A 24,458-nucleotide genomic window follows, 5' to 3' on the forward strand; every position below is an offset into this window, starting at 1 on the left:
GTGTGTGTGTGTGTGTGTGTGTGTGTGTGTGTGTGTGTGTGTGTGTGTGTGTGTGTGTGTGTGTGTGTGTGTATTTAGTGTTCCGTGTGTGTGGAATCCACCTGGTTTTAATCCCATTAGAACAGGCGTGATGGAGAGGGAGAAGGCCCAACAGACCGTCTGAACAGGATTAGAGGATAGATTAAGAAGAACATTTAAAAAACGCTCTTCAAGGAAGGAGCGCGAGAGAGGCTGACGATGAGAGCACAGGCTGTGCTGCCTGAATCCACATGGCAGAAATGAGCCTGGCATATAGTCACACACACACACACACACACACACACACACACACACACACACACACACACACACACACACACACACACACACACACACACACACAGAAAAAAGGCCATGGTCCAAACATAAAGACATTGCCTACAGTGAAACAAAAAAAGGAGACTCAAAACAGACACTCACTGAGAGCCACTCTTGCTCAGCAGAATGCTCCCCAGTCAGTGTTGCTTCCAAAATGAGCTCTACTAGTGTGTGTAGTGGGTCTATCCCGCTTCCTTTTCCCCTATAAAAAGCCTAAGGAGAAGATATTTCAGGCGCTTCGTTTTTAGCTTCCAGAGAGACGGAAATAAAAGACAACACTTGGCCATGCTGACGCGCCTCCCCCCCTCTCTCGGTGCGTGTGTGTGTGTGATCACGATGCACCAGACAGAGACACACTCATGTAAAGAGAGGCCTTGACCAGATGATCATAAACAGCTCTGGCTGGTTAACATATTCCCACAGACAAATACAAAAATACAAAATGTTCGCACACACACACACACACTCACCTTTCAGAATAGCACCGAGTTCAAGATCCTCTGTCTCGTCGAGTCTCAGCTTCCACAGCCAATCATCTCTGGGATTTCTTCAGCCCTGGAACAAAATCAGAAGAACGAGACGATGTAATAATCAAACCGGCATAAAAGTGGATCGCGACCACAGACACACACACACACACACACACACACACACAGTCTGTCGAGCAACATCTGCTCACATGAAACGAACACAGTCACAATTACACAAGAGCTCCATCAGACAATATCTGTGGTCTTCCTTATGACAAGGAACAGAAACCAGACCTCTCTAACACTGCCTTCACCTGTCAGTCAGAGTCGGGAGACAGACAGGGACTAGCAGTTTCAGTGTGACTATAGCATCGTCTCTCTCACCCTCTCCCACGTTTACTAGGAACATGGAGACTGTTGGAGGAGGAGAGGAAAGAAATCAGCCCTCCGCTCTTCCTCTCCTTTACCCTGTATGCGTTGTGTGTGTGTGTGTGGAAACCCGGGTCAGGGCGTGTGCTTGTCATCAACTAGCACACGTGAAACAAGACCGAGGAGAGAGAGGGGAGAGGGAGAGCGAGAGAGGGGGGAAAAAGGGAAAGAGAGCGGTCAGAATGAAGAAGGCTGCAATTACACTTTTATATAGGGTGTGTGCTGTGGATTGAGATGTGACAACCACTGACAAAAGAAAGTGAAACTGAAAAACAAGCAGCACAGGGAACTGAACACGGCAGATGAGTGAGAGTCAAACATCAGACGCCATTGTATTAAAATAGACAGAGACCCGTGCTTGTTCATGTCCTTCTTCCCTTTTATGTGACAACTGATCAGATCTGCAAACAGAACTTGCCTTGTGTGTAGAGACAGTATTCTTACATTTGGTTATCTGTCACTAAATCAGTAACGCTGTGTGTGTGTGTGTGTGTGTACTGCGATACTCTGCATCCGGGGCGCCGCAGCACGGGGAACCCCCGGACAGTGAGTAAGGGCCACGCCGCTAGTGAATAGGGCTTACCCCAAACTACACCCCGCCTCCCCTATGACGCCACTTACGGTCAGGTGACCGGGGGCGTCGCTAGCGACGTCGTGATGTCACAGGGAATTTCTCAGGTGGAATTGGTCGGTGGTTAGTGAACCGGTGTTACGGTGAAATAGAATGCGAGGTAGGTAGATTGCCATAAAACCCCTGCCTAAGAGAGGAATCCCCCAAATACTGGGTCGCAGAGGGGGAGGGGCAACAAAACACAAATTCTGTTGCGGTGTTGCCGATTTTCCTAATCAAGCCGGGGCAATTCCAACTAACTACGTTGAAGTTACCACATACACACACCCCTCAAAATCTCAACAGTACAAATATCATTACAACTAAAAATCTTGCTCAACATTACAATGTCATAATGTATGAATTCTCCCCCGGTAGCCCCCTTATGTCACCTGAGTTACAGCGAAACCCCCATGGCAACAGACATCAAAGACAAGTTCCAATCAACGCCTCCGTCGTTCTGGTTACCTCATCACACACACACACACACACACACACACACACACACACACACACACACACACACACACACACACACACACACACACACAGCTCTGGTAGAGGGAGGCAAGGCTAGGGGCATCGCTATTCCAAGTAGCAAACCATAGCCCTAGTCCAAATCTCTAAAAGAAAATAATCACCTCTGTGATATCACGGCGATCACTAGCCAAGTACTAGAAGTCAGCTTCCGCCAAGCTAAAGGTAAAGACAAAAGAAACCAAAAAAGAAACCAAATCCATGACAAAAGAAAAGGCTCTAGGCCCCAGACTCTAGTAAGAGCCATCCCAAACACAGAACTCCCCTGCCAGCCTCATATAGTGGTTTGATCCAGAGCCAAACAGACAGAAGAGCTCAGTTAAAAATAGATAACTGACTATGGTAGAAACAGAGACACAGAGAGAGAGACAGACGACAACATTCAGACACTAGTTCCTGACAGGGGCCTGGAGATCAGTGAGGAACTTGATAAGAGCGATGCGAGGGGGGAGAGAGAGAGAAGCTTCCGGCGTGTCTGGCGGAGGGAGAGAGCGAGGGATGAGGGAGGGACACAAGTCCATTACATAACTGGCCCAGGATTGAGTTCTGGAGGAAACACACACACACACACCGCAAGGAACAAGACAGCCCGCCTGCGTTCGTCCTGTTGCCAGGCTCCCACAGTGTGTGTGTGTGTGTGTGCGATGCAGACAAGCTCGTGAACATCGCATTTAAGCTTTTCCCACACACACACACACACACACACACACACACACACACACACACACACACACACACGGAGATACAGCCAAACATACACACACAGAACATCCTCCAGCAGGGATAGAGGGTCAGTTCAGGACAGAGCCAACTCTCTTCCGCCATACTAACTATAGTACAGCACTGTAGCCCAGTCTAGATCTAGGGGTTTGGCCTTCTAATAAATAAACCAAGTGCTCCACATCAACCCCAGGAACACAGCAAACGCAACCTCTCACCCATTTACCAAGCCTTTGACTGTGACTGCCCCCCACCCCCCCAAAAAATAAAATAAATCAGGGTAGACAAGCTGAAAATGAGGTAGCGTTTGTATGTGCCAATTTGGGCCTGTTAGGTTTAGGACTCCGCCGAAAGCCATTTCCTCAGAGGTTAAAATACGTTAATATCCCGTTCTTTTGGAGAACTTGGATTGTGCCCCTGGCTGGAGTTGAACAGAACAAGTGCCGTTTCTGAGAGTCACGGATCACACTCTGGAGAAGAGCCTGGCCCAACACCCTCATCTGGACCCCCTCCCACACAGTCTAATGACAGACATGGTGAAATGTTCTACACTACCGCACACAGTCGAAAGTATGTCAGCCGCTTTGGGCTGTTTGAGAAGATGGAAACAGCAAGAGCTGCTTTGTCTAACTGCTATGGCACCTGTGCTTTGGACAACTGTCAGTGTGTGTGTGTGTGTGTGTGTGTGTGTGTGTGTGTGTGTGTGTGTGTGTGTGTGTGTGTGTGTGTGTGATCTCTCACGTTTCAGGACGGTTCACACAGACGTGGCGCACGGGTGTGACGTTTAGAAAAAGGAGAAGAGAGAAGAAGCTGGTATGAGATCAGACAGGAAGCTGCCGTCAGAGTTTCAGGAAGTAGCTAGGCCTCCCTGAAGTGTATGTGGGTGTGGATGGCTTGGGGAGGGGAGAGGTAGTGGTTTCCTGTGCAACAGATCGTGTGTGTGTGTGTGTGTAAACGAAAGTGTTGTCTAAATATGCGAGTGAGAAACATGTCAATAGAAAACAAATAACAGGGGTTCATTTCCAAAACCTTTGAATCCATGTCAGACATGACGAAGTCCACGTGTCTGACCAAAGACTAAACCATCTAACACAGATAACAGAAATAGATCAGAGGCAGGTCATTTAAATGGTAACTGACGATAAAGGCTCAAAGGCTATTTTTTTCTCCCTCGTCTGTCAGCAAAAAACTTTTTTTTTTTTTTTTTAAAGTAAGGGTCGCTGACTGACGTGTCTGTTGAGGAAGGTTCCGTCAGCCACTGAGGCAAATGTCACTTGTTCGGTGGAAGAGATTTCTGAGGACTTTAGAAGAAAAGGAGGAGTGACGTTCGGCCGGTTCTCGTTTTCCAGAAACAGCGTGACTTCGAGAGAGACAGAAAGAGCCAGAGCCCATGCCTTCATCTGAACACTGACACGTGTGTGTGTGTGTGTGTCTCAGGTACACATGTGAAGCAGTGACTCAGTATGGGAACGTCTGAGACTGAAAACAGTGTTTGTGACCGTCTAAAAATGGGTTGTGATATTTGTGGTCGCTGATAACTGAATGATCACACGCTTTCGTGTGCGACAGTTACAACACTTGATCAAAGACTCTCACTTTCCCCAGTGCCTCCACTTAAAAAATTCCAACCCGCCTTCGGTTTCCCCGAACACAGACTATCACAACATCTCAGTGAAACAGCAAAACACCTTGTTTTGAGATGGGACAGAACCCCCCCCGCAGTGTCTTCAGTACTTGCCCTAGACCTCACTTCCCAGAATCCAGCGCAAGAGACACAAACAAGTAAGCACCCTGATTAGTACCCCCAGAAACACAAACACACACGGAGCAGATTGCTTCCGAGACAACGGTTGCCGTGGTTTCGGCGGCATGGTGGATGGATAGTAAGGTGGAGAGAGAGAAAGACAAACTACTTTCTCAAGAGAGACCTCTCCACCGTTTCCCATTCCCTAGTACAGATTGGTCTTCATTCCAAGAGCTGAAGGTCTGTGGTCATGTCTTCACTGAACAACAACATTAAGGTCCACCTGACCCTCAACACACGCCCACCTCTATCTGTGTGTGTGTGTACGTAACAGAGCAGAGAACGTTAATGATTGTCAGACCCCGGACTGAACTTTCCCCAGCAGAGTTAATGCCAGATGAGGTACAGTCCAGTCCGGTGTTTGTAGGAACAGCTGGTAATTACGCCAGTTCTAGTTATCTGAACAGGCAGAAAGCACAGTGAGAATGATGCACACAGACATCTGTGTTTGTTATGGCGGATTGGACTGGTTGTTCATTTAGCCCAAAGAACACTGGACCGTTCACGGACTGGCCTCACCTCTTTCTCCGGCTCTCGGTTTTCACTACTTTTCTCATTCATCCACTCTTGCACTCTTTTCTAATACGCGCTCTGAAAATGTACCTGCCCCTAACACTCATTACTGGCCTCTCACTCTCTCTTTGCCAGAGTAGTTGGGAGTAAAAGTAGTTATGGGGGTGCCAAGAACAGACCAAAATAAAAAGTCAAAACAGGGACACACAAGTCTCTAGAACTTTCAGACAAACACAAAACTACCACACCTGCATAGCCATATTCAACACACACCTCGTAAACAGTGTCGTAACCCTTCCCAACGCTCTAGGGCAACGGCAGTCCCGAGGGCCTGACCGGCGTCACAGTTTTTGACCCAGCTAACACACCTGCCCCCAATAAATCACCTAATCGGGAGCTTCAGTTTTGAACGCAGTTTGATTAAATCAGCTGTGTTTGATTAAATCAGCTGTGTTTGCTTAAATCAGCTGTGTTTGCTAAGGGGTGGCAAAAAAAAAAGTGGGGAACCAATCAGGCCCTGGAGGACTGGAGTTGTCCACCCCTGGTCTAGGGCTTAGACCATCTATATCCCCTCCTGCATATTGGAAAGGACTGGGTAGGTGGAGAGATGTACACGTTTTCATCTTCATCCTGAAGAGCTACCTGTTAAAACGTTAGATTGTTATCAAATATCCTGCTAGACGTTCAGGAAAGGGGCTGGTGTTATTGTTTGCAGCAGGACTAATGTTCTGCTGTACTTCCCTGGTGAAGACATGACACCCTTTGTTTCTGGTAAACAAACAAAAAAGAACAAGACTTGGTGTGGTCTCTGACAAATAGTGGTTTCATCATCGAGTTAGTTCCCCTCGCCTTTGACTCAGGTTACCACACGCGCACACACACCGAATATGACGATGATCTCTCACGGGCAATGAAAGTGGATGTACAAGTATGTTAGGCGGACACACAAACACGTCCTACATTCACTGACACCTTTCACACGCACTCACACACCTGTTTCTACAACCAATCTCATGCTACACACAGCACCAACCATCTCAAAACAACATCTGCCAAAAAAAAACTTCCATCACCTATACCGAGACAAACAAATATCCTGTTACCCAGTTTTTCTACACTTTCATCCGTATGATTCATTTGACCTTTATTTAACTTGACAAGTCAGTCAATAACAAAATCTTATTTACAATCACGGCCTACCCCGGACGACGCCCTATGAGACTCCCAATCACGGCCTACCCCGGACGACGCCCTATGAGACTCCCAATCACGCCCATATGTGATACAGCCTGCCATACATGAGCCTCATCACGTAAATGAAACACGTTTTGCATCACAGATATGTGGTGTGTGTACAACTTTAACCGTGCATGTTCGTCATAATAGTAGTAGAATGGGCGGTGATTGTTCATTCACTCGCATTCAGATCACGGGATGCGAATAAGGTGGGCGGGTGATTCAAGCCAGAGCAAGAAGCAGTTACTCGGCTACTCTTCTGCCAAGAAGCCAAAGAGCTGTAAGATAGGAGTGATAAGAAGAGCTTTTGTAAGCGGCGTTCTGCCTGTCCTAACTTTACAGCTTTGATACTTCAAAGAATCCCAAACGCAACACTCGTTACGTTTCCATTAATCGGAAGTGGACGTTCAAAAAGTTACCGACCCCATGCCAGCACACTTCGGTCCTTAGAAGGCGGCTCGGTTTATTAAGGCCTATAAAATGCATAAGACCGAGTCGAGCTCTCGCATAAACGCTTTTATATTTTAGGCTACACTCCCGTCAAACAATTATAGGCTAACTGAGAAAAAGCACAACACTCGCCACATTTTCCCACGCGTGTTTCAATTGCTTGTCCTGGGCCATTTCTCATCTCTGACGGCTCTTCCAGGCAGAGGTGTTTTGAGACAAACTCTAAAACCAGACCAGAAACAGTACCCCTCCCCCTTGGACGATGCAAATGACTTCCTTTCAATTCCGCTGTGTGCGATGAAGGTCCGAGTAGGGGCAACCCATTCACTTTATAAACCAGCCAGTCAAGCTACCTAGCTCCCCCTGTCCTGCCCATCCCCACTCAACACTCCCCAAGTCAGCCCTTAGTACTCCCACAGACAAAGGCATGGAGGAGAAGAGATCCTTTACACAAGCATGTTCTCCCTGCATCTACAGCACCCGCTCTCTATCTGTCCCACAAACACACGAGGGATGCTGCTATGTTTCTGAACCCCCCCCCAACCAATCTTTCTACTGTCAAAATACATTCACCAAGAATGCACAACCATAAACGATCAATATATGAATACACATTAGAAAGGGGAATAGACGTGTTCTAATTGCCATATTCAACCCATTATGTAGACTGTATGACATGGCACATGATCTATTATGGGAATTACAATAGGCGTCGTATTCCAGATCTAATCGTCGAGACAGGCAGCATGAACAAGCAAGTCTTCCGGTTTCACCGAGTTACTCATTTAACTGTTGCTACGCGGTAGCCTTAACCATCCCTTGAATATCGGCTCCACTCTGTCAACAAATGTCGCTATTGACAATCCCTTCGCGTTATCAACACGAGCGAACAGAGGAGAAAACAATTCACATCCAACGTAGACATTTACAGAAGACTCCATTCTGACGATTTACCCTGGTCGAAAAATAACTACAAACTCGTCCAATATCCAATGAACTGCCAACGGCGAAATGTCTATGTCTCTAGTGTGGACACAGCGCAACGCGAGATACACATTCAAAATGGTACATTCCAATAGTACGGTACCAAACAGTAACCAGCTCGAAAAGTGTTTCACATAAGAAGGTAGTTATCCAGGTATTCACGTACAGTCGGTCAAGGAGTAGCCCTCGAGGATGTCGCTGAGAATATTCCCAAAACAACCAAGGATGGTTTCTTCGCAGGCTGTCGGTGTAGTGAATTTGGCTGAGTTTCCTCAATCCAGGCAGTAGCTAGTTGGATCTGTATGTATCCGCGAGTTTCTCTCTGTGCAGATGGATCCCAGCTACTCAGACAACTGACCCAGCCGGCAGAACGTTACAGCGTTCACTCTGTCTCACTCGCTTCCTTTCAAAGCCCTCATAAACTTGTATCACTTTGACGCCCGACTAATGTCTCTGTCTGGCTTTGAAATTATTTTAGTGTCAGTCGACGTGCGAGATCATCTTTTTATTATTCTGTTTTTCTCCCTGCCGTCGCTCTTTGTACAGTCCGTGTCTCGTTCTTGCTCTCGACATAAGCCAGTGGGATCGGGTTGCGCTGACTGAGCCGAGCTGTGTTTTAAAGGGACAAGCCTCTTGGCTCGGTGCGCAAACTATGATGCTGTCAGTACAGAGGCACACACCAACTCACTGGCTGCTTCTTCCACACACATGCCCCTCCTGCTCCGTTCGTCCACTCGCTGACGTCACCGCACGTCCCCGGAATCCCCTGACAAAGCAAAGTGGCACCGAATAACCACCGACTCTAGCCCCGCCCCCGACTACCGGAGAATGTTCCTCAGCCTTTGCCTCAGTGCTTTAAAAAAAAAAAAGGTGGGCTCGCCGTGACTGACCTACCGGTTGATCACCCAGACAGCGTTTCCGACTGAAAGCCTATTTTTGGACAAAGTACTATCCTGACGCCATAGCTATTATATTCCATCGTCTACTTATTCTGACTAAGGGACTAAGGGAGGGAAAGCCACTATAGTATGACAGTCTTAAGATCCCGTGTTGGTCTAATAGCAGTTATATGATCTATAATCGATATACTGTCTCAATATAATACAAATACAGAATAATAAAAACATGTTTTGAACTGACTAAAGCATTTATAACCAGATATAAAGTATTTATAACATCCATAATATTGATGATTACTGATATTGATTCCTAATGATAAGTCAATGTATTTTCTCTGCCATAACATCCATAATTCTGTAACAGGTTTCTGGCTATTTGGGGACGGAAATGGCTGGTCGCTCCAAACCCCCAGGAGTCACCAACATGGGTACTATAGTAATGCCAAACACATGCTCAGTTATTACAGGCAGCATGTGACACACACACACACACACACACACACACACACACACACACACACACACACACACACACACACACACACACACACACACACACACACACACACACACACACACACACACACACACACACACACACACACACACACACGTATATATTTAGATCCACCACCTCAGCAGGATAGGAGTATGTCAACAAAAGTAAGGACACACACAACCACACAAGATGAGAGTTTAATGCTGAACTTTCCTCGTCCCCAAACACACACACACACACACACACACACACACACACACACACACACACACACACACACACACACACACACACACACACACACACACACACAAGGTAGAGAAAGGCTTAGACATGCAGTGCATTTGGAAAGTATTCAGACCCCTTGACTTTTTCCACTTCTTGATACATTACAGCCTTATTCTAAAATTAATTGAATAGTTTTTTCCTACACACAATGACAATGAAAAAACAGGTTTTTATACATTTTTGCAAATGGATCAAATATAAAAAATGGAAATATTCCATTTACATAAGTATTCAGACCCTTTACTCAGTACTGTTAAAGCACCTTTGCCAGCGATTACAGCCTTGACTATTCTTGGGTATGACACTACAAGTTTGGCACACTTGTATTTGCAGCGTTTCCATTGTTCTCTGCAGGTCCTCTCAAGCTCTGTCAAGTTGGATGGGGAGCATCACGGCACAGCTATTGTCAGGTCTCTCCAGAGATGTTAGATCGGGTTCAAGTCCGGGCTCTGGCAGGGACATTCAGAAACTTGTCCCGAAGCCACTCCTGCATTGTCTTGGCTGTGGGTCGTTGTCCTGTTGGAAGGTGAACCTTAGCCCCTGTCTGAGGTACTGAGCGCTCTTGTGCAGCTTTTCGTTAAGGATCTCTCTGTACTTTGCTCCGTTCATCTTTGCCTCGATCCTGACTAGACTCCCAGTCCCTGCCACTGAAAAACATCCCCACAGCATGATGCTACCACCACCATGCTTCACTGTAGGGATGGTGCCAGGTTCTCCAGACATGATGCTTGCCATTCAGGCCAAAGAGTTCAATCTTGGTTTCATCAGACTAGAGAATCTTGTTTTTCATGGCCTGAGAGTCCTTTAGGTGCCTTCTGGCAAACTACAAGCGGGCTGCCGTGTGCCTTTTACTGAGCAGTGACTTCCGTCTGGCCACTCTACCATTATGGCCTGATTGGTGAAGTGCTGCAGAGATGGTTGTCCTTCTGGAAGGTTCTCCCATCTCCACAGCAACTCTGTCAGAGCTCCGTTTGACCGGGCGGCCAGCTCTAGGAAGAGTCTTGGTGGTTCCAAACTTCTTCCATTTAAGAATGATGGAGGCCACTGTGGTCTTGGGGACCTACAATGCTGCAGAAATGTTTTGGTACCCTTCCTTAGATCTGTGCCTTGACATAATCATGTCTCAGGGCTCTTCGGACAATTCCTTCAACCTCATGGCTTGGTTTTTGCTCTAACATGCACTGTCAACTGTGAGACCTTATATAGACAGCGGTGTACCTTTCCAAATCATGTCCAATCAATTGAATTTACCACAGGTGGACTACAATCAAGTTGTAGAAACATCTCAATGATGATCAATGGAAACAGGATGCACCTGAGCTCAATTTTGAGTCTCATTGCAAACAAGGGTCTAAATACTTATGTAAATAAGGTATCTTTAAAAATAAAAAAAATACATTTGCAAAAATGTCTAAAAGCCTGTTTTTGCTTTGTCATCATGGGGTATTGTGTGTAGATTGATGAGGGGGGGGGGACATTTAATCCAGTTTAGAATAAGGCTGTAATGTAACAAAATGTGGAAAAGGTCTAGGGGTCTGAATACTTCCAGAATGCACTGTATGCTATTCACAGGCAATTATGATGTGAGAATGAATGTTCATTCAAGAACTTCCCACCAAGCAGCATGGTATGTTGGACTCCTGGACATGGGAGGACATTCTGGACGGCAAGGGAGTCTACACATGGGAGGAGAACCTGGAGGGAAGGGATCGCCTTCCATGGGAACAGGTGGAGGCAGCTAGGAGAGCAGAGGCAGCCGGAGAAAGGAACCAGCGGTATGTGGGAACACGGCTGGCAAGGAAGCCCGAGAGGCAGCCCCCACATTTTTTGGGGGGGGAGGCACACGGGGAGTGTGGCAGAGTCAGGAAGCAGACCTGAGCCAACTCCCCGTGCTTACTGTGGCGAGCATGGGACTGGTCAGGCCCCGTGCTATGGGGTGATGGGCACGGTACCGAGGCGGCATATTCCCAGACTGGTATGCTCTGTGCCAGCGTCCCGCATTTGCCGGGGGGAAGCTGGCATCCAGCCAGAACGGGTGGGGCCAGCTCTGCGCTCGAGACCGCCAGTGCGCCTCCACGGCCCTGTGTATCCAGTGCCTCGCCTACGCACCAGGCCTCCGGTGGCAGCCCCACGCACCAGGCTGTCTCTCAGTCTCCTCCCTCCAGAGTCTCCCTCCTGTCCGGAGCTGCCAGAGCCGCCCACCTGTCCGGAGCTGCCAGAGCTGCCCTCCTGTCTGGAGCTGCCAGAGCCGCCCTCCTGTCCGGAGCTGCCAGAGCCGCCCTCCTGTCCGGAGCTGCCAGAGTCGCCCTCCTGTACGGAGCTGCCAGAGCCGCCCTCCTGTCCGGAGCTGCCAGAGCCGCCCTCCTGTCCGGAGCTGCCAGAGCCGCCCTCCTGTCCGGAGCTGCCAGAGCTGCCCTCCTGTCCGGAGCTGCCCCTCAGTCCAGAAGCGCCCTCAGTCCAGAGGCACCCCTCAGTCCGGTGGCGCCCTCTACGAGGGTCTTCAGTCCGGGGCCCGCTGCTCCAGAGGCGCCACCTAAGTGGGCCAAGACTGAGGTGGAGCGGGGTCCACGTCCCGCACCCGAGCCGCAGCCGTAAGAAGGCCCACCTGGACCCTCCCCTTTAGAGTCAGGTTTTGCGGCCGGAGTCCGCACCTTTGGGAGGGGGGTACTGTCACGCCCTGGCCATAGAGAGGCTTTTTATTCTCTATTTTGGTTAGGTCAGGGTGTGACTAGGGTGGGCATTCTATGTCTTTTTTTCTATGTTTTGTATTTCTATGTCTTGGCCTGGTATGGTTCTCAATCAGGGACAGCTGTCTATCGTTGTCTCTGATTGAGAACCATACTTAGGTACCCTTTTCCCCCACCTGTTTTGTGGGAAGTTAACTTTGACTTTGTTCAGGGCACATGGCCCAAAGCTTCATGGTTTGGTTTTGTTCTTTGTTTTGTCTGCGGCATTTTTAATAAAGAGAAAATGTACGCTTACCATGCTGCACCTTGGTCCAGTCCTTCAGCCAGCCGTGACATGGATTGAGTGTGTGTTCAGAGCAATGCATTAGAGATATATTGCTGAGTGTATTCACTGTTCATGATCTACTATCCTATGCACGTCTGTTTGAGTGAGTTGCAAACTACACAGCTTTCAGTCATCAATGTACTCCATACTTGGGAGGCTGTGTGTGTCGTGTGGATTTAAGGGCTGAAGCAGTGTGTCAAATCGAATCTTACTGGTGGAAAACACAGATTTTGCAGATGTTATTGCAGATGCAGAGAAATGCTTATGCTTCTAGCTCCAACAGTGCAGTGATACCAAACAATGCAAAATAATACATCATACGCATCCACCAAAAATCAAAAGAAAAAAATGAAAAAAATATCAGAACGCGCAATGTCAGAGTCCGGAATATATAAATCCAGTATGTGACGGTGTGTATAGACATTGCGCATGCACACACGCACACGCACACACACACACACACAAAGCAACTGCCCCCCCCCCCACCACACACATAGTACAGTATTGTATATAGTATGTATATCTGAAGTAGTGTGTATGTGTAACGCTCGTCGTCGGTGGGAGGAAGAGTAGACCAAAGCGCAGCGTGGAAAGTGTTCATGATATTTATATTCAAGAAACACTCAAACAAAAATAACTAATCTAAAAAAACGGAAGCGAACAGTTCCGCCAGGCACACACACTAAACAGACCAATAACACCCCACAAAACCCACAACTTATATATGATCCCCAATCAGAGACAACGATACACAGCTGCCTCTGATTGGGAAACACACTCGGCAAAACAACAAAGAAATAGAAAACATAGATTTCCCCACCCGGGTCACACCCTGACCTAACCAAACAGAGAATAAATGAGGATCTCGAAGGTCAGTGCGTGACAATGTGTCTCCTTGTTGAATCCCTCTTCCTCTTCTATCGCAGGGGAAGGTAAGTGGGGTCAGACAGGGGACTGCAGGGGGTCCTTAAGCATGTGTGTGTATATGTGTGTGTTGTGTGTGTAGAGGGTAATTACAGTAACTGGGCCTTCAGTAACGAGAGGAGAGGGAGTGGGAGAGGAGGACTGCAGGGAGAGGGGAGCGAGTTCGGTTCTCATACTGCAGATATATATATAGCATCCCTCTCATGGGTACAAGCCAAAAAGATTCTTGTCATTCCTACTTCACACAGACACATCATTTGTATAAAGTACACGCTCACACACACTCGCACGCACGCACACACTACATTATATAACATTAATTTGATGTCAAATGAAATCAAACTTTATTTGTCACATGCGCCGACAAGTGTTGACCTTTACTGTGAAGTGCTGACTTAAGAGTTATATAAATATTTACCAAATAAACTAAAGTAAAAAATAATAAAAAGTAACACAATAAAATAACAATAACGAGGCTAAATACAGGGGGTACCGGTACAGAGTCAATGTGCGGGGGCACCAGTGTCGGGGTAATATGTTCATGTAGGTAGAGTTATTAAAGTGACTATGTATAGATAATAACAGAGAGAAGCAGCAGTGTAGAAAGGGGGGGCAATGCAAATAGTCTGGGTAGCCATTTGATGTACTGTTCAAGAGTCTTATTGCTTTAGGGTAGAAGCTGTTAAGAAGCTTCTTAGACTGAGACTTGGTGCTCTGGTACCGCTTGCCTTGCGGTAGCAGAGAGAACAGTCTATGACTAGGGTGGCTGCCTTCTTTGACAGTTTTAAGGGCCTTCCTCTGACACCGCCTGGTATAGAGGTCCTGGATGGCAGGAAGCTTGGCCCCAATGATGTACTGGGCCGTACGCACTACCCTCTGTAGTGCCTTGCGATTGGAGGCCGAGCAGTTGCCATACCAGGCAGTGATGCAACCCGTCAGGATGCTCTCGATGGTGCAGCTGTAAAATCTTTTGAGGATCTGAGGACCCATGCCAAATGTTTTCAGTCTCCTGAGAGGGAATACGTTTTGTTGGGAAAGGGGGATACCTAGACAGTTGTGCAACTGAATGCATTCAACTGAAATGTGTCTTCCACATTTAACCCAACCCCTCTGAATCAGAGAGGTGCGGGGTATTATGTGTAGGCCAGTGAGAAAATATCTCCATTGAATCCATTTTAAATTCAGGCTGTAACACAACAAAATGTGGAAAAAGCCGTAGGCCTGAGTAGCGGAGTAGTAGAGACGGGGAGCGTGTGTGTGGGGTGTGTATGCACGTGTGTGTGGTAATAGTAGGAGGATGTGTCACTGGTACAGACAGTGCCTCTCAGCCTCCTCTCTGCGGGACTGTGTGGATAGAGAAACAGACAGACGTGTGTGTGTGTGTGTAAGTCCTCAGAGTTATGCTCACACTCATTCCTGACTCAGACCATGCCACTACAAATCCAACAAGCCTTACTCAGCACACACACACACACACACACACACACACACACACACACACACACACACACACACACACACACACACACACACACACAGTGACACATCGTACATAACCGTCATCCTCCTCGTAAATGACTCTTTGTGGTCTCTCTCTCTGTCTCTCTGTCTCTCTGTCTCTCTGTCTCTCTGTCTCTCTGTCTCTCTGTCTGTCTGTCTGTCTGTCTGTCTGTCTGTCTGTCTGTCTGTCTGTCTGTCTGTCTGTCTGTCTGTCTGTCTGTCTGTCTGTCTGTCTGTCTCAATTCAATTTAAGGGGCTTTATTATCATGGGAAACATGTTAACATTTCCAAAGCAAGTGAAATAGATAATATACAAAAGTGAAATAAACAATAAAAATGAACAGTTAACATTACAGTCACAGAAGTTCCAAAAGAATAAAGACATTACAAATGTCATATTATGTATATATATATACAGTGTTGTAACAATGTATAAATGGTTAAACTACAAAAGGGGAAATAAATAAGCATAAATGTGGGTTGTCTTTACATAAATATGTTTGTTCTTCACTGGTTGACCTTTTCTTGTGGCAACGAGTCACATATCTTGCTGCTGTGATGCCCACTGTGGTATTTCACACAGTAGATATGGGAGTTTATCAAAATCAGATTTGTTTTCAAATTCTTTGTGGATCTGTGTAATCTGAGGGAAATATGTGTCTCTAATATGGTCATACATTGGGCAGAAGGTTAGGAAGTGCAGCTCAGTTTCCACCTCATTTTTTCGGCAATGTGCACATAGCCTGTCTTCTCTTGAAAGCCAGGTCTGCCGACGGCAGCCTTTCTCAATAGCATGGCTATGCTCACTGAGTCTGTACATAGTCAAAGCTTTCATCAAGTTTGGGTCAGTCACAGTGGTCAGGTATTCTGTCACTGTGTACTCTCTGTTTAGGGTCAAATAGCATTCTAGTTTGCTCTGTTTTTTTGTTAATTCTTTCTAATGTGTCAAGTAATTATCTTTTTGTTTATTCATGATTTGTTTGGGTCTAATTGTGGTGCTGTCCTGGGGCTCTGTGGGGTGTGTTTGTGTTTGTGTTTGTGAACAGAGCCCCAGGACCAGCTTGTTTAGGGGACTCTTCTCCAGGTTCATCTGTCTGTAGGTGATGGCTTTGTTATGGAAGGTTTGGAAATCGCTTCCTTTTAGGTGGTTGTAGAATTTAACGTCTCTTTCTAGATTTTTGATAATTAGCGGATATCGGCCTAATTCTGCTCTGCATGCATTATTTGGTGTTCTACGTTGTACACGGAGGATAATTCTGCATGCAGAGTCTCAATTTGGTGTTTGTCCCATTTTGTGAATTCTTGGTTGGTGAGCGGACCCCAGATCTCACAACCATAAAGGGCAATGGGTTCTATAACTGATTAAAGTATTTTTAACCAGATCCTGTAGTGATCTTCCTCTGTTGTTTGTAGAAAGTCAGACCGTAATGCAGCGTGTAGGTTACTCATGACTTTTAATGAAGCTAATACGGTACATGAAATAACGGAAGAAGAAAACAACAAACGAATGAAACAAATACAGCCTATCTGGTGACTAACACTAAGACACGTACAATCGCCCACGAAATACAACGCGCACTCAGGCTGCCTAAATACGGTTCCCAATCCGAGACAACGAGAATCAGCTGACTCCAATTAGGAATTGCCTCAGGCAGCCAAGCCTAACTAGACACACCCCTACTAATACACACTCCTAATTAATACAAACCCCAATACGAAATACAACATAAACCCATGTCACACCCTGGCCTACCCAAACATATAACAAAAACACAAGATACAATGACCAAGGCGTGACAGAACCCCCCCCTAAGGTGCGGACTCCGGGACGCACTCAAGAGCATAGGGAGGGTCCGGGTGGGCGTCTGTCCATGGTGGCGGTTCTGGCTCGGGACGTGGACACCACTCCATAAATGTCCTAGTTCCTCCCCTTCGCGTCCTAGGATAATCCACCTTCTCCGCCGACCATGGCCTAATAGTCCTCACCCTGACCCCCACATAACTGAGGGGCAGCTCGGGACAGAGGGGCAGCTCGGGACAGAGGGGCAGCTCGGGACAGAGGGGCAGCTCGGGACAGAGGGGCAGCTCGGGACAGAGGGGCAGCTCGGGACAGAGGGGCAGCCCGGGACAGAGGGGCAGCCCGGGACAGAGGGGCAGCCCGGGACCGAAGCAGCCCGGTACTGAGGGGAAGCCCGGTACTGAGGGGAAGCCCGGTACTGAGGGGAAGCCCGGTACTGAGGGGAAGCCCGGTACTGAGGGGAAGCCCGGTACTGAGGGGAAGCCCGGTACTGAGGGGAAGCTCGGTACTGAGAGGAAGCTCGGTACTGAGAGGAAGCTCGGTACAGAGAGGGAGCCTAGTACTGAAAGGAAGCTCAGTACTGAGAGGAAGCTCAGGCAGGTAGTAGGCTCCGGTAAATCCTGGCTGGCTGGTGGACCTGGATGATTAAGGTTGTCTGGCCGATCTAGAAGATCTTGGTAGACTGGCACTTCTGGCGGATCCTGGCAGACTGGCACTTCTGGTGGATCCTGGCAGATTGGTGACGCTGGGCCGACAGGAGACTCCGGCAGCACAGGAGAGGAGAAAGGCTCTGGCTGCGCTAAACAGGCTGGAGACTCCAATAGCACAGGAGGGGAGAAAAGCACTGGCTGTGCTGAACAGGCGATGCGCACTGGACGCGCTGGGCCGACTGGGAGCACTGGTGGCGCTGGACAGACAGGAGACTCCGGCAGCGCAGGAGAGGAGAAAAGCTCTGGCTGAGCTGAACAGGCGAGGCGCACTGGAGGCCTGGTGCGTGGTGCTGGAACTGGTGGTACTGGCGCGAGGACACGCACAGGAAGCCTGGTGCGGGGAGCTGCTACCGGAGGACTGGTGTGTAGAGGTGGCTCTGGATAGACCGGACCGTGCAGGCGCACTGGAGCTCTAGAGCACCGAGCCTGCCCAAGCTTACCTGGCTCGATGCCCACTCTAGCCCGGCCAATAGGAAGGGCTGGTATGTGTCGCAGCTGGCTCTGCACCCACGGTGCCTGCCCGGTCTCTCTAGCCCAACGGTGAGCATAGGGAGTATGCGCAGGTTTCCTACCTGGCATAACTATTCTCCCTTTTAGCCCCCCCCAATATTTTTTTGGGGGTGACTTTCCGGTTTCCAACCGCGTCGCCGTGCTGCCTCCTCATACATACGCCTCTCCGCTTTAGCTGCCTCTATTTCCTCCTTGGGACGGCGATATTCTCCCGGCTGCTCCCAGGGTCCTTGACCGTCTAATTCCTCCTCCCATGTCCAAATCTCCAAATGATGCATTCTCTCCCATTGCAACTGCTCTTCACGATTAACAGGGAGAGTAGGCTCAGGTCTGTTTCCTGACTCAGCCACTCTCTCTCTGCGCTTTCCCCTGTTACCTTCAGTTTTCGCTCTGTATAGCAATGCTTTCCTTCTCGATTCCATCCGTGTATAGCCCTCTTCGCATTGCTGTAGGGAATCCCAGGCGGGCTCTTGCACTCGCTCTGGGTCGGCTGCCCACCTGTCGATTTCTTCCCACGTCGTATAATCCCTGCTTCTGCCGTCCATATCGTCCTCCTTTAGCTCCTGCCAGTTCACACGCTGCTCGGTCTGTGAATCGTGGTGGGCGATTCTGTAGTGATCTTCGTCTGTTGTTTGTAGAAAGTCAGACCGAAATGCAGCGTGTAGGTTACTCATGACTTTTAATGAAGCTAATACGGTACATGAAATAACGGAAGAAGAAAACAACAAACGAATGAAACAAATACAGCCTATCTGGTGACTAACACTAAGACAGGTACAATCGCCCACGAAATACAATGCGCACTCAGGCTGCCTAAATACGTTTCCCAATCCGAGACAACGAGAATCAGCTGACTCCAATTAGGAATCGCCTCAGGCAGCCAAGCCTAACTAGACACACCCCTACTAATACACACTCCTAATTAATACAAACCCCAATACGAAATACAACATAAACCCATGTCACACCCTGGCCTACCCAAACATATAACAAAAACACAAGATACAATGACCAAGGCGTGACAGATCCTAATTGGTATGTCGAATTTTATATTCCTTTTGATGGCATAGAATGCCCTTCTTGCCTTGTCTCTCAAATCGTTCACAGCTTTGTGGAAGATACCTCTGGCGCTGATGTTTAGGCCAAGGTATGTATAGTTTTTTGTGTGCTCTAGGGCAACGGTGTCTAGATGGAATTTGTATTATTATAATTTGTATTATTATTATTATACCATTATTTTTGTCTTACTGAGATTTACTGTCAGGGCCCAGTTCTGGCAGAAGATCTAAGTGCTGCTGTAGGCATTCCTTGATTGGTGACAAAAGCACCTGATCATCAGCCAACAGTAGACCTTTGACTTCAGATTCTAGTAGGGTGAGGCCGGGTGCTGCAGACTGTTCTAGTGCCCTCGCCAATTCATTGATATATATGTTGAAGAGGGTGGGGCTTAAGCTACATCCCTGTCTCACCCCACGGCCCTGTGAGAAGAAATATGTGTTTTTTGCTTATTTTATCCGCCGTTTGTGGACATGGATTTTATAATGTTGTATGTTTTCCCCCCAACACCACTTTCCATCAATTTGTATTGCAGACCCGAATGCCAAATTGACTCGAAGGCTTTTTTGAAATCAACAAAGCATGAGAAGACTTTTCCTTTTCCTTTGCCTTTGTTTTGGTTTGTTTGTTTGTCAATTAGGGTGTGCAGGGTGAATACGTGGTCTGTCGTAAGGTAATTTGGTAAAAAGCCAATTTGACATTTCCTCAATACATTGTTTTCACTGAGTAAATGTACAAGTCTGTTGTTAATGATAATGCAGAGGATTTTCCCAAGGTTGCTGTTTTATATCACACAGTAGTTATTGGGGTCAAATTTGCACACCCAATTTTTCAGTTTTTGATTTATTAAAAAAGTTTGAAATATCCAATAAATGTCGTTCCACTTCATGATTGTGTCCCACTTGTTGTTGATTCTTCACAAAAAAATACAGTTTTATATCTTTATGTTTGAAACCTGAAATGTGGCAAAAGGTCGCAAAGTTCAAGGGGGCCGAATACTTTCGCAAGGCACTGTACATACCCAGCGTGCGACAGAGCTGCAGGAGTTGTGACCAGTTTTTGTTGGTTAGGTTGTTATAGTTGTGTCTAGGGGGGCATATGGGGGAAGGAATGCTGTCACCTCCAGGCAGGTGTTTGTCCCCCTGTGTGCTGATGGTGTCAGGTTCTTGTCCGGTTCTGGCATTTAGGTTGCGACATGTCCCTGGGCCTGGAAATTATTGATTTCCCCCTCCAGGATGGAGAAGCTGTCTTCATTAAAGTATGGGGATTCTATTGGAGGGATATAGGTAGCACACAGGAGGACATTTTTCTCTGTTAAGATCCTTTCCTTTTGAATTTCTAGCCAGATGTAAAATGTTCCCGTTTTGATTAATCTAATAGAGTTAGATCTGCTCTATACCAAATTAGCATACCCTCGGAGTCCCTTCCCTGCTTCACACCTGGTAGTTTGATGGATGGGACTACCAGCTCTCTGTAACCAGTGGGTCCGTCTCCTCTATACCAGGTTTCTTGCAGGATGACAATGTCTGTATTACCGATTTCTTTGATGAAGTCCAGGTTCCTGCTCTTTAGGCCAAAGGCAGATAACCTCAGGCCTTTGATATTCCAGGATAAGATAGTGAAGGCTTTGTGTTCCATAAAGTGTCCAATGTTGTTGGTCGTGTGGTTTGGCCTCAGGCCAGTAAGTGTGAGCAGAGCCTGCTGAGCATCTGGTACATGCCATTGGCTTGGGCTAGTGTAGTGGGGGTTGGGCTAGTGTAGGTTGGGCCTGTTTGCCCGCTCACAGCCTGGGTGTATGTGTGACTTCCATGTTGAGGCCCTCTTTGCGGGGGTGGGGTGCATGGGGTGGACAGGAGGGGCATGGGTCTGATATGAGGGGGCCTAAAGGTGGTGTGGGCATGGTTGACTTGGGGGGTGTTCTCTCTCTCTCTCTCTCTCTCTCTCTCTCTCTCTCTCTCTCTCTCTCTCTCTCTCTCTCTCTCTCTCTCTCTCTCTCTCTGTCTCTCTGTCTCTGTCTCTGTCCGCTACCAGCCTCCCTCTTTTCTCATTCTAAAATATTTTCTTCCTCTGCTTTCCTGGACTCTTATCACGCTCGCTTCTTCCCCAGGCACAGATTTCTATGTCTATGTTCAACATACAGTGGGGCAAAAAAGTAGTTAGTCAGCCACCAATTGTGCAAGTTCTCCCACTTAAAAAGTTGAGAGAGGCCTGTAATTTTCATCATAGGTACACTTCAACTATGACAGACAAAATGAGACTTTTCCCCCCCAGAAAATCACATTGTAGGATTTTTAATGAATTTATTTGCAAATTATGGTGGAAAATAAGTATTTGGTCACCTACAAACAGGTAGGAAATGGAAGACATTCAAGACCACTGATAGTTTCCCTCGATCTGGGGCTCCACGCAAGATCTCACCCCGTGGGGTCAAAATGATCACAAGAACGGTGAGCAAAAATCCCTCAACCACACAGGGGACCTAATGAATGACCTGCAGAGAGCTGGGACCAAAGTAACAAAGCCTACCATCAGTAACACACTACGCCGCCAGGGACTCAAATCCTGCAGTGCCAGACGTGTCCTTCTGCTTAAGCCAGTACATGTCCAGGCCTGTCTGAAGTTTGCTAGAGAGCATTTGGATGATCCAGAAGAAGATTGGGAGAATGTCCTATGGTCAGATGAAACCAAAATATAACCTTTTGGTAAAAACTCCAAACTCGTGTTTGGAGGACAAAGAATGTTGAGTTGCATCCAAAGAACACCATACCTACTGTGAAGCATGGGGGTGGAAACATCATGCTTTGGGGTTGTTTTTATGCAAAGGGACCAGGACGACTGATCCGTGTAAAGGAAACAATGAATGGGGCCATGTATCGTGAGATTTTGAGTGAAAACCTCCTTCCATCAGCAAGGGCATTGAAGATGAAACGTGGCTGGGTCTTTTAGCATGACAATGATCCCAAACACACCGCCCGGGCAACGAAGGAGTGGCTTCGTAAGAAGCATTTCAAGGTCCTGCAGTGGCCTAGCCAGTCTCCATATCTCAACCCCATAGGTAATCTTTGGAGGGAGTTGAAAGTCCGTGTTGCCCAGCAACAGCCCCAAAACATCACTGCTCTAGAGGAGATCTGCATGGAGGAATTGGCCAAAATACCAGCAACAGTGTGTGAAAACCTTGTGAAGACTTACAGAAAACGTTTGACCTCTGTCATTGCCAACAAAGGGTATATAACAAAGTATTGAGTTAAACTTTTGTTATTGACCAAATACTTATTTTCCACCCTAATTTGCAATAAATTCATTAAAAATCCCACAATGTGATTTTCTGGATGTTTTTTCCCTCATTTTGTTTGTCATACAGGCCTCTCTCATCTTTTTTAAGTGGGAGAACTTGCACAATTGGTGGCTGACTAAATACTTTTTTGTCCCACTGTACATAGTGAAATGAAACCCAAAAGAGCGGTTGAGTCTTACCTGTATATGCCACGTCTTCAGTCTGGTCAGCGGCAGGGAGGTTGGAGGGTCAGTTGACCACCATATTACGACACCTCAGGCGCTCTCTCTCTCTCTCTCTCTGCCTGCACCTCCTGAACACACAACATGGATGACAACATGGTCAGTCTGGGCTTGGGGTCAAGCGGTTACAACATGGTTGGCATGCCATTCTATGATGGAATGGTAACACAATCAACATTGTCGTTTGGGGTTCAATACACAGTTGACATTTTAGTGGTTCATAAAGCCAAAGTGTGTGTCAGGCCAAACATGAGGCCCTGCCTTGGCCGTTGCTGTGGCCATCTGGGAGTGTGTATGTGTGTGTCTGTGCATGTGTGTGTCTGTGTTTGGCATGTGTCGCCTGTTCCTGAGTGACTCACAATGTTACTGCAGGGTCATGTGATCAAGAACAGGTGGCACTCTGGTACACCTCCTACCCCCTACACACACACACACACACACACACACACACACACACACACACACACACACACACACACACACACACACACACACACACACACACACACACACACACACACACACACACACACACACACACACACACACACACACACACACGCCAGTGAGCATGTCCTTTTTGACATGATGTTGTGGTTTACACAGAGTGCAGTCTACCTAAATGTAATGTACCCTACCCATTCCTACTCCCTACTTTCAACTCTTCAACCCTCCTCCCGTCTGTCCTCCTCCCTCTACCTCCCCTCCACTGTCCCCCTCTTTTACCCTCTCCACTTACCTAAACAGATAACCTCTCTCTCCCTTTACCTCCCCGCCCCCCTCTCTCTCGCCCTTTCTTGTTCTCTCTATCTTCCAACTCACCATGCAGGCTCATGGAAAACACACACACGCATTGCTGTTTCATACACATACCTAAATACAATACATGAACACACGCTACACTCTATAAGAGTTGTAACATAAACGTATAGCTCAAGGCATGCATCTGCATGTACTTCTATAAACACAGGTTCTAACAGTTGGGTCAATAATTGGCAAGTTTACATTCATCTGCCCCTGGCAGTCAAGTGGACTAGCAGTTAAGGCACTTGACCTTTCACCCAGAGGTCAGAGGTCATAGGCCTGACTCCCTGGAAGGCCGCAGCTGATGTGGAGGGCCCTCAGAGGCCCCTACAGGGAAATTTTTGTAAGAGATTGAGCATTTCCACCTTAAAACAGAATGGATGAATGTGTATAGTATAAGTATCTGTTACTTCTGCGCGACTTACTTTTCAGCTTAGTTAGCAGTCTGTTGACAGTGGAAATATACTTAGTTGGCCATGAAATTATGTTTGAATTGACACTAAAGCCAAAACAGTTTCAATATATTCCCTTCTCCCACTCTTTGTGAATGTCACGATATCGCATTCATATCATCACCTGTATCAGTGTAGCCTAAGGGGATTTTATGCTTGTACTAAATGTCAATACTGACCCCCAGATCAGCTCAGAGTGAGATGTGTGGGAGAGATAGGGTTGATTCCGAGAGTTCAGCAGCGATAAGGCTGAACTGAGATCAGATGAAAAGTGTGTCTACTACAGTATCTGTGTCTGTAAAGGTCAACCCGTGGGAGGAACACTAACCAGCCCAGCAGAGAGATACATTGAAGAAAGGAGAGGAGGAGGGAAGAGGAGG

General features: G+C 47.3%; 1 protein-coding gene across 5 annotated transcripts in view; it reads right to left on the reverse strand.

Annotated features, from left to right (window-relative positions):
* kdm6ba (lysine (K)-specific demethylase 6B, a) overlaps positions 1-24,458 on the reverse strand; it is a 179,743-nt gene that overhangs the window by 14,226 nt on the left and 141,059 nt on the right. For 3 of the 5 annotated variants that reach the window (XM_046327990.1, XM_046327991.1, XM_046327992.1), the window contains 2 exons: positions 22,781-22,893; positions 828-912 (listed from right to left, as the gene is read on the reverse strand). The gene's annotated coding sequence lies outside the window, so the exon portion shown is untranslated. Of the gene's footprint in view, positions 1-827; positions 913-8,276; positions 9,323-22,780; positions 22,894-23,181; positions 23,203-24,458 lie in introns of those variants that run through there. The other 2 variants (XM_046327993.1, XM_046327994.1) reach the window with 2 other exon arrangements.

This window comes from Oncorhynchus gorbuscha, linkage group LG25 (genome assembly GCF_021184085.1).
Source record: "Oncorhynchus gorbuscha isolate QuinsamMale2020 ecotype Even-year linkage group LG25, OgorEven_v1.0, whole genome shotgun sequence".
NCBI lineage: Eukaryota > Metazoa > Chordata > Actinopteri > Salmoniformes > Salmonidae > Oncorhynchus > Oncorhynchus gorbuscha.